The 15,084-nt window shown below is 44.2% G+C and overlaps 1 long non-coding RNA gene across 1 annotated transcript; it reads right to left on the bottom strand.

Annotated features, from left to right (window-relative positions):
• Positions 1 to 7,320: 7,320 nt before the first annotated feature.
• LOC140069621 (uncharacterized) lies at positions 7,321 to 15,084 on the bottom strand. The gene is made up of 2 exons (XR_011848824.1): positions 14,740 to 15,084; positions 7,321 to 9,436 (listed from the first exon to the last, which is right to left on the bottom strand). It is a non-coding gene; the product is annotated as an uncharacterized lncRNA (long non-coding RNA).

Here is a 15,084-nt window from a genome sequence, read left to right as displayed (position 1 = left end):
AGACCCTAGATAACTCAAGATGAGGGATACTGAATAAATCTCTAGGTCTTTGTGTTCAGAGAGCCAGGAGCTGTCAGGAAGGAAGAGGGGGGGGGGGGGATTAGCATATGAACAGCCGACCAACACTGCTATGCAGCAACTTAGAAGTATTTTAGCCTCTAGGTAAAGAAACCCCCTCCCATCTTCCTAGAACAGTGGTGGCGAACCTATGGCACTAGTGCCAGAGGCGGCACTCGGAGCCCTCTGTGTGGGCACCCAGGCCATCATCCCAGCATGAAGTTCACCAGACAGGACTCAAAGAATCTTCCTGGAGAATCTTCCTACAATATTAGATGAATTTGCCCTCCTCCTTTCAACTTTGTTGGTGTCTTTAGGAGGCTGAACGATTAAAAATTGTCAAAGAAAAAGGAGAAATAAATTACTGCTTACATTGCTGTGCTGGCACTTTGCAATAAATAAGTGGCTTTTAGCTGAAGTTTGGGCACTCGGGCTCTAAACGGTGTGCCATCACTGGTCTAGAAGATGTTACTGTAGCAATTTGAGCAACGTCCCTTGAACAAAAGACAAAATAAAATGAGTAACAAAGAAATAAGAAATATGTTTTTTACCATTTTAAGTAAGCCAAGCATATAAGCTATACGAGGTTCTTGGTCAGCTTATCAACATTCTTATGACTTTCTCATTTCCCCCTAGAAACTGACCAAGAACCTGTAGTGTAGCTTATATGCTTGGCTTACTTAAAATGGTAAAAAACATATTTCTTATTTCTTTGTTACTTATTTTATTTTGTCTTTTGTTCGAGGCACGTTGCTCAAATTGCTACAGTTGACAATATGACATGATGCCATTTCGTACTCAGGAAACCCACACACTTCCACCCTAGCTTGCAGCTGCAGAAATAGAGAAGCAAAGAACATTGAAGATTTCACGCACTAAGAATTGTTCTGCGCATGATAAGAGGAGAATGGCCCCCTCCATCAAGGACAGCGCCCTAGAAGTTTGTAAACTGTTGTGATTGGATAATATCTGCTGTGCTGTGACGTGGGAAACCACAATAGGCTTGTGCTTAGTATAAGACGCACTGAATACAGGAAGTAGGCACTCTTGTTGACTGCAAGTGTCTGGGAACTAGATTACTGGCTTTGTCTAGGTATTGAGGTTTCAGGTGCACACAGACACATAATATAATTTGATCTCCCAAACTGAGAGGATAGGTCATCGTTCTTGATCTGGTCAAACACACCATGGCCAACGAACGCACCATGGCCAACGAACGCACCATGGCCAACGAACGCACCATGGCCAACGAACGCACCATGGCCAACGAAGGCACCATGGCCAACGAAGGCACCATGGACAACGAATGCACCATGGCCAACGAACGCAGCACAATGGCCAATGTATGCAGCACAATGGCCAACGTACGCACCATGGCCAACGAATGCAGCACCATGGCCAACGAACGCAGCACCATGGCCAACGAACACAGCACAATGGCCAATGTACGCAGCACAATGGCCAACGTACGCACCATGGCCAATGTACGCACCACCATGGCCAACGTACGCACCACCATGGCCAACTTACGCACCACCATGGCCAATGTACGCACCACCATGGCCAATGTACGCACCACCATGGCCAACGTACGCACCATGGCCAACGAACGCACCATGGCCAACGAACGCACCATGGCCAACGAACGCACCATGGCCAACGAACGCACCATGGCCAACGAACGCACCATGGCCAACGAACGCACCATGGCCAACGAACGCACCATGGCCAACGAACGCACCATGGCCAACGAATGCACCATGGCCAACGAACGCACCATGGCCAACGAAGGCACCATGGCCAACGAAGGCACCATGGCCAACGAACGCACCATGGACAACGAATGCACCATGGCCAACGAACGCAGCACAATGGCCAATGTATGCAGCACAATGGCCAACGTACGCACCATGGCCAACGAATGCAGCACCATGGCCAACGAACGCAGCACCATGGCCAACGAACACAGCACAATGGCCAATGTACGAGCACAATGGCCAACGTACGCACCATGGCCAATGTACGCACCACCATGGCCAACGTAAGCACCACCATGGCCAATGTACGCACCACCATGGCCAACGTACGCACCACCATGGCCAACATACGCTCTATGACCAACGTACGCTCTATGACCAACATACGCACCATGACCAACGTACGCACCACCATGGCCAACGTACGCACCACCATGGCCAACGTACGCACCACCATGGCCAACGTACGCACCACTATGGGCAATGTACGCACCACCATGGTCAACGTACGCACCACCATGGCCAACTTACGCACCACCATGGCCAACGTATGCACCATGGCCAACGTACGCACCACCATGGCCTACGTATGCACCACCATGGCCAACGTACGCACCACCATGGCCAACTTACGCACCACCGTGGCTATCATACGCACAATGGCCAACGTACATACCATGGCCAACGTACACACCATGGCCAACGTAAGCACCACCATGGCCAACGTACGCACCATGGTCAACGTACGCACCATGGCCAACGTACGCACCATGGCCAAGGAACGCACCACCATGGCCAACGTACGCGCCACCATGGCCAACGTACACGCCACCATGGCCAACGTACGCGCCACCATGGCCAACGTACGCACCACCATGGCCAACGTACGCACCATGGCCTACGAAAGAAGAAATTGACCCATTGCTATGAAATTATCAAATGGTCCTATGACGCTGTTGAATGATTGTAAAACAGCTCAGCATGTAACCGCCCTTCTTTTGGGTATATAAGAAGATGTATGCTTAATAAAGTTTCAATTTTATCCCGAGTTCCACCCTGTGTTCTTTTTTAATTACTCCCGAGCTTCTTGCCGAACACACACACTGGCAGCCCAACACAAACACACACTGGCAGCCGAACATACACAGTGGCAGCCGTGAGATAGTCATAAGAATATTGATAAACTGACCAAGAACCTGTAGTGTAGCTTATATGCTTGGCTTACTTAAAATGGTAAAAAACATATTTCTTATTTCTTTGTTACTTATTTTATTTTGTCTTTTGTTCGAGGCACGTTGCTCAAATTGCTACAGTTGACAATATGACATAATGCCATTTCGTACTCAGGAAACCCACATACTTCCACCCTAGCTTGCAGCTGCAGAAATAGAGAAGTAAAGAAGATTGAAGATTCCACCCACTAAGATTTGTTCTGCGCATGATAAGAGGAGAATGGCACCCTCCATCAAGGACAGCGCCCTAGAAGTTTGTTAACTGTTGTGATTGGATAATATCTGCTGTGCTGTGACGTGGGAAACCACAATAGGCTTGTGCTTAGTATAAGATGCACTGAATACAGGAAGTAGGCACTCTTGTTGACTGCAAGTGTCTGGGAACTAGATTACTGGCTTTGTCTAGGTATTGAGGTTTCAGGTGCACACAGACACATAATATAATTTGATCTCCCAAACTGAGAGGATAGTTCATAGTTCTTGATCTGGTTGAACACAACATGGCCAACGAATGCACCATGGCCAACGAACGCACCATGGCCAACGAACGCACCATGGCCAACGAACGCACCATGGCCAACGAACGCACCATGGCCAACGAATGCACCATGGCCAACGAATGCACCATGGCCAACGAACGCACCATGGACAACGAATGCACCATGGCCAACGAACGCAGCACCATGGACAACGAACGTAGCACCATGGCCAACGAACGCAGCACAATGGCCAATGTACGCAGCACAATGGCCAATGTACGCACCATGGCCAACGAACGCACCACCATGGCCAGCGTACGCACCACCATGGCCAGCGTACGCACCACTATGGCCAATGTACGTACCATGGCCAACGTACGCTCCATGACCAACGTACGCTCCATGACCAACGTACGCTCCATGACCAACGTACGCACCACCATGGCCAACGTACCCACCACCATGGCCAACGTACGCACCACCATGGCCAACGTATGCACCACCATGGCCAATGTATGCACCACCATGGCCAACATACGCACCACCATGGCCAGCGTACGCACCACCATGGCCATCATACGCACCATGGCCAACGTACACACCATGGCCAACGTAAGCACCACCATGGCCAACGTACGCTCCATGGTCAACGTACGCACCATGGTCAACGTACGCACCATGGCCAACGTACACACCATGGCCAACGAATGCACCACCATGGCCAACGTACGCGCCACCATGGCCAACGTACGCGCCACCATGGCCAACGTACGCACCATGGCCAACGTATGCACCATGGCCTACGAAAGAAGAAACTGACCCATTTTATCAAATGGTCCTATGACGCTGTTGAATGATTGTAATACAGCTCAGCATGTAACCGCCCTTCTTTTGGGTATATAAGAAGATGTATGCTTAATAAAGTTTCAGTTTTATCCCGAGTTCCACCCTGTGTTCTTTTTTAATTACTCCCGAGCTTCTTGCCGAACACACACACTGACCAAGAACCTGTAGTGTAGCTTATATGCTTGGCTTACTTAAAATGGTAAAAAACATATTTCTTATTTCTTTGTTACTTATTTTATTTTGTCTTTTGTTTGAGGGACGTTGCTCAAATTGCTACAGTTGACAATATGACATGATGCCATTTCGTACTCAGGAAACCCACACACTTCCACCCTAGCTTGCAGCTGCAGAAATAGAGAAGCAAAGAACATTGAAGATTTCACACAGAATTGTTCTGTGCATGATAAGAGAAGAATGGCCCCCTCCATCAAGTGTACTGGGAATTTCCAAAGGACAGCGCCCTAGAAGTTTGTAAACTGTTGTGACTGGATAATATCTGCTGTGCTGTGCTGTGGGAAACCATGATAGGCTTGTGCTTAGTATAAGACGCACTGAATACAGGAACTAGGCACTCTTGTTGACTGCAAGTGTCTGGGAACTAGATTACTGGCTTTGGTTATTGAGGTTTCAGGTGCACACAGACACATAACATAATTTGATCTCCCAAACTGAGAGCATAGGTCATAGTTCTTGACCTGGTCATACGTACACCAGTCTACGATAGGGATGGATTCTATAACCCCTTATACATCCTTTTATTGAGAGCCTATTTGTCTTATTTGCCTTAGTTGTGCTGAATAAATAAGGTTTCATAAAGAACATGAATAATGATCTGTGTAGATGAACAGAATGAACTTTGATCAGTTATTAATTTGGGAACTAGCTGAACCTGGCTCTTAATGGAAAAATCAATAAGCTACTTATTAAATATAGTGAAGAAACTGACCAATTGCTATGAAATTATAAAATGGTCCTATGACGCTGTCGAATGATTGTAAAACAGCTCAGCATGGCCAGCGTGCACACCACCATGGCCAATGTACGTACCATGACCAACGTACGCTCCATGACCAACGTACGCTCCATGACCAACGTACGCACCACCATGGCCAACGTACCCACCACCATGACCAATGTACGCACCACCATGGCCAACGTACGCACCACGTACACGCCACGTACACGCCACCATGACCAATGTACGCACCACCATGGCCAACGTATGCACCATGGCCTACGAAAGAAGAAACTGACCCATTGCTATGAAATTATCAAATGGTCCTATGACGCTGTTGAATGATTGTAAAACAGCTCAGCATGTAACCGCCCTTCTTTTGGGTATATAAGACGATGTATGCTTAATAAAGTTTTATCCTGAGAACAACCTTCTGTTCTTGTTTAATTACCCCAGAGCTCGTTATCATCCTGAATATGGCTACTCTCCAATATACTGACTTGTCCCTTTGAGGGCGAGCAAACCCTGCCCCACACTTGGCAAACTCTGCCCCACACTTGGCAAATCCTTTCGTACACTTGGCCAAACCCTGGCATAGCACTGGCACACACTTCTGCACACTCGGCATACCACCGGCACACACTTCCGTACACTTGACATGCCACCAGCAAACACTTCTGTGCACTTGGCATGCCACCGGCAAACACTTCCGTGCCCTCGGCATGCCACCGGCAAACACTTCCGTGCCCTCGGCATGCCACCGGCACACACTTCTGTACATTTGGCATTCCACCAGCAAACACTTCTGTACACTTGGCAAACACTTCCGTACACTTGGCATTCCACCGGCAAACACTTCCGTACTTTTAGCATACCACCAGTATACCCCCCTGTCCCCTATACAGAGGATCCTTTATATATAGATTACACCCCCTGTCCCCTATACAGTGGCTCCTCTATGGGTAAATTACACCCTCCCCTGTCCCCCATACATTAGCTGCCTCTGCCTTTCTATGTATATATATTACTGTTGAGGAGTGACGAGTGTACTTTTTTTTCCCCTCCTGCTGCCAGCAAACCTTTGTCTCTGTCCACTATTGTTTCAAGACAAACTAGTTCAGCAGTCACCACTTAGCATTACCTAATCTCACCCGTGTGTGCAAAACCTGAGCAGCAGGTGAGCTGAGGTTATATAGCTGCACCTGATTAACCCCTTCCCGACGCGCGCCGCACTAGTACGGCGTGCGCCGGGTCCCGGTGCATGGAGAGGGCTCGCGGAACGAGTCCTCTCCATAGCCGGTAAGTCTTTGCTGCATATTGCAGCAAAGGCTTACCGGTAACACCCGCAATCGGTGCTAGCACCGCTCGCGTGGGGTTTTCACGTCGATCGTCGCCGGCAATGCTGCCGGCGGCTTCAAAGGGATGGCGTCACGGGGAGCGGCAATCCGTTGCCATGACAGCTTTGGGTCTCACAAAGGCCCAAAGCTGTCTCGTTTTAACCCATTCATTACAATGTGCCAATTGCTTATTGTAATGAAATTTTTTAAATTAAAATACCTAAAAATTCAAATCACCCCCCTTTCCTTAGAACTGATATACTGTATATATGAATAAACTGCAAAAATTACAAACACATTAGGTATTGCCGCATCTGAAAATGCCCGATCTATCAAAATATAATAACGGTTTTTCATTGGAAAATAGCGCCCAATGACGAAAATGGCAATTATTTGTCATTTTGAAAAATATTAAAAAATTTATAAAAAGTGATCAAAAGACCGTACAGTCGTAAAAATGATAGCAATGAAAACACCATCAAAAGTCTCAAAAAATGACACCACCCTCAGCTCCGTACACCAAAGTATGAAAAAGTTATTGGCGCCAGAAGATGACAAGATCCAAAAAAAAAATTGTACAGTAGGTTTTAATTTTTCAATCCAAGAAAAGCACAAGAGTGAACAATGGTTCCTACAAATCGAATCATACGAAGAGGTTCCTTAAAATATTCCATTCTTTATTGAGAATTAATATTAAAAATAGACAAACAATTTACAACATTTGTGAATATCTACAAGTTATTAGTTTGGATCGTTCTTAAAGGTCCAAAAAAGTCCATCACTACAATACCAGTGTTTGTAATTACATGAGACACATGCTTGTGTGTGCACTGCGATAACTGCCAGTATTATGTCAAGTGCAAAAAAATGCAAATGTAGATTGTCGCTCAACCCCCCAGAATAGAAAAGTGCCCATGCATGAAAAAAGGAGTCTATATATACCAATGGGTACAGTAAAGGTGCAAAGTTGCAATAATTATATGTCTAGAAGGAATCAAAAATAAATTCGCTTACCCATGGTATACGTGGTATGTAGAATGGAGAACCCCGACGCGTGTTTCGCGTGCCACCGCTTCCTCAGGGGGCCTGTGTCGGTGTGTGTGCACTCTCTTGTTTTTTATGTGAGGGCAGCGTGTCACGTGAGGGAGTGGGAACGCCCGCCTTATCGGCCGGAACCAGACACACGGAGACCACCATGCCCACGACCGCGTCATCGTGGGGGCGGAGCCACCGGTGTCACATGATCCCGCCGAGTGCGGACGTCACTCGCATCTCCCGGCCTGTCTCCTGGTACCGCCCCAGCATCAGTGGTAAGCGTAATCGCGAGTCTGGGAACATGTTACCCAGAGATCGCGAAGCGCCGCCACAGACCGGAGGGCAGAAAAGCAGGAGACCAGGTCTAAGTGCACTCTGCATTTAAAAGGTTTCTATGTGGAAGAATGAGTGTGGGGAGGGAGGGGGAACCCTGTGAAGAACAGGGAAAAACCAAATATATCAACGGAGGGGGGGGGGAGAGAGGGGGAAGCCTAAAGTGTATCCAAAATCCATTTAAAGTTCTGGGTGAAAAATGAAGAATGTACGGTGTAAGAATATTAGTAGAGAAATGAAAGAATGTAAGGGGAATGTATACCAATGGGAAAGAAAAAGAGTCTTTGAAAGGATTTTAAAGTGACAGTGCATGATTTGACCACAGTGTAATAAAGTGCAATAAGTGTAGATTGTGAACTGTGATTCACAACCACAATTAATGAATTGTAAGACTGATATTAGGATCCATAAAGTGCCTAGTGCAGTGATGGGAAACCTTTTAGAGACCGAGTGCCCAAACTACAACAAAGACCCACTTATTTATCGCAAAGTGCCAACACAAAAATTTAATTTGTGATTTATACTCCCTACTCTGTCACAGTTTTCATTGATACCAGCACCTGAGGACACCAATAAAGCAGAAAATAGTCCCAGGTAGAGCTGTCACTTTAAAATAGCTTTGTGCACAGCAAGTCCTGGGCTGTCTGGGACTGTAGGAAGATACCTGGAGTCATCTCTGGTAATGGCCTGAGTGCCCGCAGAAAGGGCTCTGAGTGCCACCTCTGGCACCAGTGCCATAGGTTAGCCATCACTGGCCTAGTGCATAGTGTACATAATGTAATCTGATAAACATTAAACACAGTATTAAAAAAATTCAGTTAGGTGAACGAAATTTATATATACAATTGTTGCATTCCATGCTGTGCAAGGTGGCCACCATAAATTATGGTCGGCCACCCAACCCAGCAGTAGACATGCTCTGAAGCATATGTGTGTGAATCCAAAAAACATTTAGTGCAAAAATACAGTGATTTCATTAAAAGTGCATGTGCAGAAAGGTGCGATAACGTGCAATGAAGTGCCTTATTTTTACTTATACATTTTTGTTAGACTACCACTCATACTACCACACATACTACCACTCATACCTTAGCATGAACCCTATATTTTAGAGTTGGTTTATAAATTCAGTTAATTCATAAGTCCATAGCAAAGGGGAAAAAGACTAACAATTTGGAACCATATATAATGCAAAAAAAGAGAAAGATATTGAAAAGGATATTGATGAGTCCCAGGTTATTGCAACCAAAAAAGTCCATGATTATATAAAAAGGTTTTTTTTTCCTTTTTTCTTTTCCCACTTCTTCTTCCACTCCACCGGTGTTCGTCCGGTATTAGTTCTTCCACAACTAGATCGCCACACACACGACACAGGTAAGTACATCATGATGGTGTTTTCATCTATCTACAAAGGAGATTTCCAAATGTTTTTAAAAATTAATATTCATATAAAAAAACACACATAAAAATAAAACCAAAACACAAGCGTGGGAAAGGTTTCAATGGTCAATATAACATAGTTGGAATTCTGAAAAGCGAGCGGTGGAACAGGGCAGTCCCAGATATAGTACCCAAAGCAAAAAAGGCAATATTCAACCCTACGCTCTATAAAAATGGGGAAAATGTTAGTGTCTCATTCAAACCTTTTGGGATCTTAGTATCCAGGAGTACAATCCAGTTGCATTCTCTCTGTGCTAGCAGTTTTCTAGTGTCGCCGCCTCTAATACCCATATGGATCATCTCGATCCCGCGGACTTTGAAGGACTGAGGGTCACCATTGTGGTGTAATTTAAAGTGACGGGGTATTGTTTTTAGTTGACTTATCTCCAATGGGGTCATGGTTTTTTGGACTTTAATTATGTCCCTCACATGCTCTCGTGTGCGAACACGTAGCTCCCTGGTAGTCAACCCTATGTATATTAAAGGGCAGCTACATGTTGCATAATAGATCACGTTTGTACTGCTGCATGAGATGTATTCTCTGATTTTAACCTCTTAACGTTCAGCGTCCGATATATCGGACGCTGAGCTCAGTGACTTAGCGCTCAGCGTCCGATATATCGGACGCTGAGCCGATGCCGGTTCGGCTCAAGATTTGAGCCGAACCGGCATCGGGAAACACGGGGTGCCGGCTGTGACTGATAGCCGGCACCCCAGTGTAACACCCGCGATCGGAGTTGTCTCTGATCGCGGGTGCTTAACCTGTTAAATGCCGCGGTCATCGCGACCGCGGCATCTAACATGCATCTGGGGTGTCTTTCCCCCACGATCGCCCCCCCCGAATCATTTTCGGGGGGCACCGATCATTGCTACAGTATCACTGGGGTCCGATCTGGACCCCAGTGTTACCTGCAGGAACTGCCGGTAAGATGGCGTCTGTGACGTCATCTTCCTGGCAGAGTGCCAGCCTATGCAAGTGCATAGGCTGACACTGATAATGCCCTGCAATACATAAGTATTGCAGGGTATTATTATGAACAAGCAATCAGATGATTGCTTGTTCATTTCCCATGGTATAAAAGTGAAAAAGTAAATATATTCAATAAAAAAATAAAATAATAAATCACCAAAAAGCCCCAAAACATATAAAGAGACATATAACTAAAAAAAAAGTCTAAATCATAACACAAACCCCACATATATAGTATCACTGTGTCCGTAACAACCCGTAGAATAAAAATAAATAATTATTGAACCCGCACGATGAACGCCCTAAAAGAAAACTGTTATAAACCCTCCAAAAATTATGATTTTTACCTATTCAATCCCACAAAAAATGCTATAAAAAGTGATCAAAAAAACATATGTACTCTAGAATGATACTGGTGCAAAGTACAACATGTCCCGCAAAAAACAAGCCATCAACCAGCTCCGTAGCCAAAAACGTAACAATGTTATGCCACTTGGAAGATGGCAATACAAAAATGATAGATTTTTCCCCACAATAGGGTTTTATTTCACAAATTAAGTAAAACGTAAGAAAATATATTCGTGTCTGGTATCCCCGTAATCGTATCGACCCATAGAATAAAGATAACATGATTATTAGTCTATACGGTGAACACCACAAAAAAAAGGAAAAAAAACCAGTAGAGAATTGATGCTTTTCTACTCCTGCTCTCAAAAAGAAGTTCCTAAATTTTCAACAATAGGGGATACCAACCCCAAAATGGTAACACTGGAAAAAGCATCTCGTCCCGCAAAAAACATGCCGTCACATGGCCCCAATAACGCAAAAGCGAAAATTTTACAGCCTTCAAAAGAGGCCAATGAGGAAAGTAAAATCCTGGCAGCTGTAGGGCGCTCCTTCCCTTCTGCGCCTCACTGTGCGCCCATAAAACAAGTCACAGCCACATGTGGGGGGTCTCTGTACTCGGGAGAAATTGTTGAACAAATTGTATGGTGGGTTTTGTATTTTTATCTTTTGGAAATGTGTAAATTTTAGGGCTAAATGAACGTATAACCGGCACAATTTGACTATTCTAAATTTCGCCTCCATTTTGATGTAATTACTATGAAGATCTCAAGGGGTTAACAATCTTCGTAAAATCTGTTTCTGATAGCTTGAGGGGTGCAGATTTGAAATTGGGTTGGTTATATGGGGGGTTTTGTTGCTAAATATGTAAATTTTCATTCAAAACTGTATTTATCCCCAAAATAGTCAATTCTGAAAATCCGGAAAAGCGATATTCAATTTGTAAGCCGCGTGACATCAAAATAAATTATCCAAACATTTCAAAAATGGTGAAAATGTAAAGTAGACATATGGGAAATGTTATTCAGCAATTTATTTAGGTGGTAAATCTATCTGCCTGAAAACGCAATGATTTCAAATTTCAAAGATGGCAAATTTTTCAAAAAATTCATCATATTTTCTTTTTTTTTGTAAATAAACGCAAAACTTATCAGTCAAAATTTACCACTAAAATGAAGTACAACATGTGGGTAAAAAACAATCTCAGAATCGTTTTGATAAGTAACAGTGTTCAAAAGTTATAACCATATAAAGCGACGCATGTCAGAATCCAAAAAATGGGACTGAGCCATAAGCTGTAAAATGGCTGCGTCCTTAAGGAGTTAAAGGTTCTATTCCCATCCGAGGTAGTGAACTCATGTGTTCTGAGAATGTTTCTGCAGGACAGGCAGTCTCCACAGGGGAAACACCCCTGTCTCTTATTTCCCTCTCCAAATGGTTTTTCAATCTTGGGCATATAGTGACTCCTCACTAATAGATCTTTCAGGTTTCTGCTACGTCTGGCAGTCAGGGCTGGTCTGTCTTGTAAGACTTCCCTCAATGTGGTGTCAGTCCGCAATATTGGCCAGTGTTTTGCCAGAATCGATCTAATCTCTGGCCACTTCTCATTGTATGTTGCAATAAATCGAACACAGTTGTCTTCAGTCGATTTCTTCTGTTTCTGTGCGGAGCCCGATATCAACAAGTCGCATCTCGATTGTCGTCTTGCCCTATTGAATCCTTCTTTGATACATCTATTACTGTATCCTCTATCCCTAAATCTGTCTGTTAGGTCACGGGACTGCCGCCTAAAATCTGCGTCTGACGAGCAGAGACGACGGGCCCGTTTTTGTAAATGTATGAAAGCATTATAAAACATATACAAATTTGGTATCCCTGTGATTATTCCGACCCAAAGAATAAAGTAGACCTGTCATTTGTAGCGCACAGTGAAATCCGTAAAATCCAAGCCCACAAGAAAACGTTGCAAATGTGTTTTTTCACCATTTTCACTGCATTTAGAATTTTTTTTCCTGCTTCCCAGTACATGGCATGGAATATTAAATACCGTCACTTTGAACTGCAATTTGTTACGCAAAAAATAAGCCATCACACAGCTCTTTTTGTGGAAAAATAAAAAAGTTATAGATTTTTGAAGGTGGGGAGTGAAAAATGGAAGTGGAAAAAACTAAAAAGGGCCAGGTCGTTAAGGGGTTAATGGCCGGTGATGCAGAGTTGCAGCCATGAGATTTCTGATATATGTGTTACCGTACCTCCCAACATTATTACTAATAATCATCATCTCATCTCCATAATACTAAGAATAAAAATCCTCTCCATAATAATAATAAAAAAAGCTTTACCCAGCTTGAGATCTGATCTCACAAACTCTACAATCCACATGCAATAGAAATCCAGAGCCTCTATCCACTAGACTAGGCTATTGGCTTAGAAGATATCCATAGTGGGAGTTTATGTAACTAAGACTTTTACTGTTACACTGTGACACAGGCTCCATGCACTGGTAAATACATCTTCTCAGAGATTATTATTGTAATTATTGAGACGACTATTATTATTATTTTTATTATTAGCATGGAGATGATCATTATTATTATTAGTTTATGATAAACTCAATAATAATAATAATAATAATGAAAATAATCATCTCAATCTCAATAATCTCAATAATAATAATCTCAATAATCTCTGAAAAGATCCCTCTCTATATATCAGTGTGCAAGAATATCACTGTAACAGTGAAACTCTTAGATACATAAAATCCTCTCATTGACATCCCCTGAGCTTATGGTCTAGGTCAGGGGTCAGGAACCTTTTTGGTTGAGAGAGCCATGAACGCCACATATTTGAAAATGTTATTCCATAAGAGCCATACAATATGCACATTCCCCCCAGTAGATGGGTAGCCACAGCAAAAAAATAAAATAAAAATGAATATACACCTACCTGCGCTCCCTGCAGCCAGCTCCTCATCGCTCCCACGCTCTTCTCTTTGACCCAAACTTAGACGATGGCGGCGATGGGTCGCACAAAGGACACACACAGCAGCCATCGTTATTTATTAAAGATCTGTCTGAGAGCCAGATGCAGCCAACAAAAGAGCCACATCTGGCTCCTGAGCCATAGGTTCCCTACCCCTGGTCTAGTGGATAGAGGCTCCTATCTCTATTGTAGAGGCTGTGGGTTCAAATCCTTGGCTGGGCATAAATTTATTAAATTAAATAGAGACCTTGTGGGGGGAGCCCTAGGAGATGTGGAGACCATTTATGGACAGATGGTGATGTCTCCGTGATGATGTGCTCTCTGCTAAACTGACACATCTCTCAAAGTATTCCCTGCCCAACGTCTGTAGAAGTCATTCAGTATCGCAAGTTCTGGCTTTGAAAGTATATACTAGGCAGGACACAGACCCAGGACAACCCTGGAGGGAACATTCTCCCAGCTGCCTGTGACCACGGGAAAGAGATAAACAAATGGGAGTGTCCCGGCCAATCTGGGACAGTTGGGAGCTATGTGGTTACTTGTGTATATTGTAAATTCCCCTTTATTTTAAACAGGGAGACTGTATTGTGATTATTTTTTAATATATTCTTCTTGTAAGAAATGTATCTTTTGATGTTTATTGTTTAAGGTGCAACCCAGGGGTGTATCCCTTTAAGACTTTAGGAGTCTGGGGAAATAGTTGGGTATTTAATGACACCTGTGTGTACATAGATTGTCTCTAGGTCAGAGTGTCTGATCTGACCACAGGGGAGCTGCTTGTTCCAAGGTAGCTGCAAACTGACCCCTGAATTATCAACATTTTTGTTATTGGTATGTTCTGTTTAGTTTAGTTTTTTTGTGCAAATAAATACTAGCTTTTCCTTGGACCTGAAGCCTGAGTAAAGACCTTTTTTATGGCCAGAAGATCCTACATCTCAACAATTACTTCAAAATAATAAAAGTTCACTCACCTTTCCAGACGATCCCCCGCAGAGCTGACAGGATGATCTGCTTGCAGTGTGGAGACACAGACAGCGGCATCTATGAGTGATAGACCGGCGGTCTGTGGAGGACAGCTGCTAATAGAGTTTAGCAGCCCCATACTTAGTAGCAGAATCCTATGGGGGCCACGATCTGACCGAGTGTGCAGGGCCGGATCTATAATGCCAGATGCCGGGGCCCATAGAGAAAGGACAGATCCCGGAGCCAGGCGCAAGTGTTCCAGGAGCACCGATGTAGATCCGGCCCTGAGCTATATGAATACCTCTGTACTGCAGACAGAGCAGCTGTAGGAAAGGCTAAATAACCTGCAACAA

The sequence above is a fragment of the Engystomops pustulosus genome, chromosome 7, assembly GCF_040894005.1.
Source record: "Engystomops pustulosus chromosome 7, aEngPut4.maternal, whole genome shotgun sequence".
In the NCBI taxonomy this organism is placed as follows: Eukaryota; Metazoa; Chordata; class Amphibia; order Anura; family Leptodactylidae; genus Engystomops; species Engystomops pustulosus.
The sequence above is the reverse complement of the archived record's forward strand: the minus strand, read 5'-3'. Positions and strand labels throughout refer to the sequence as shown.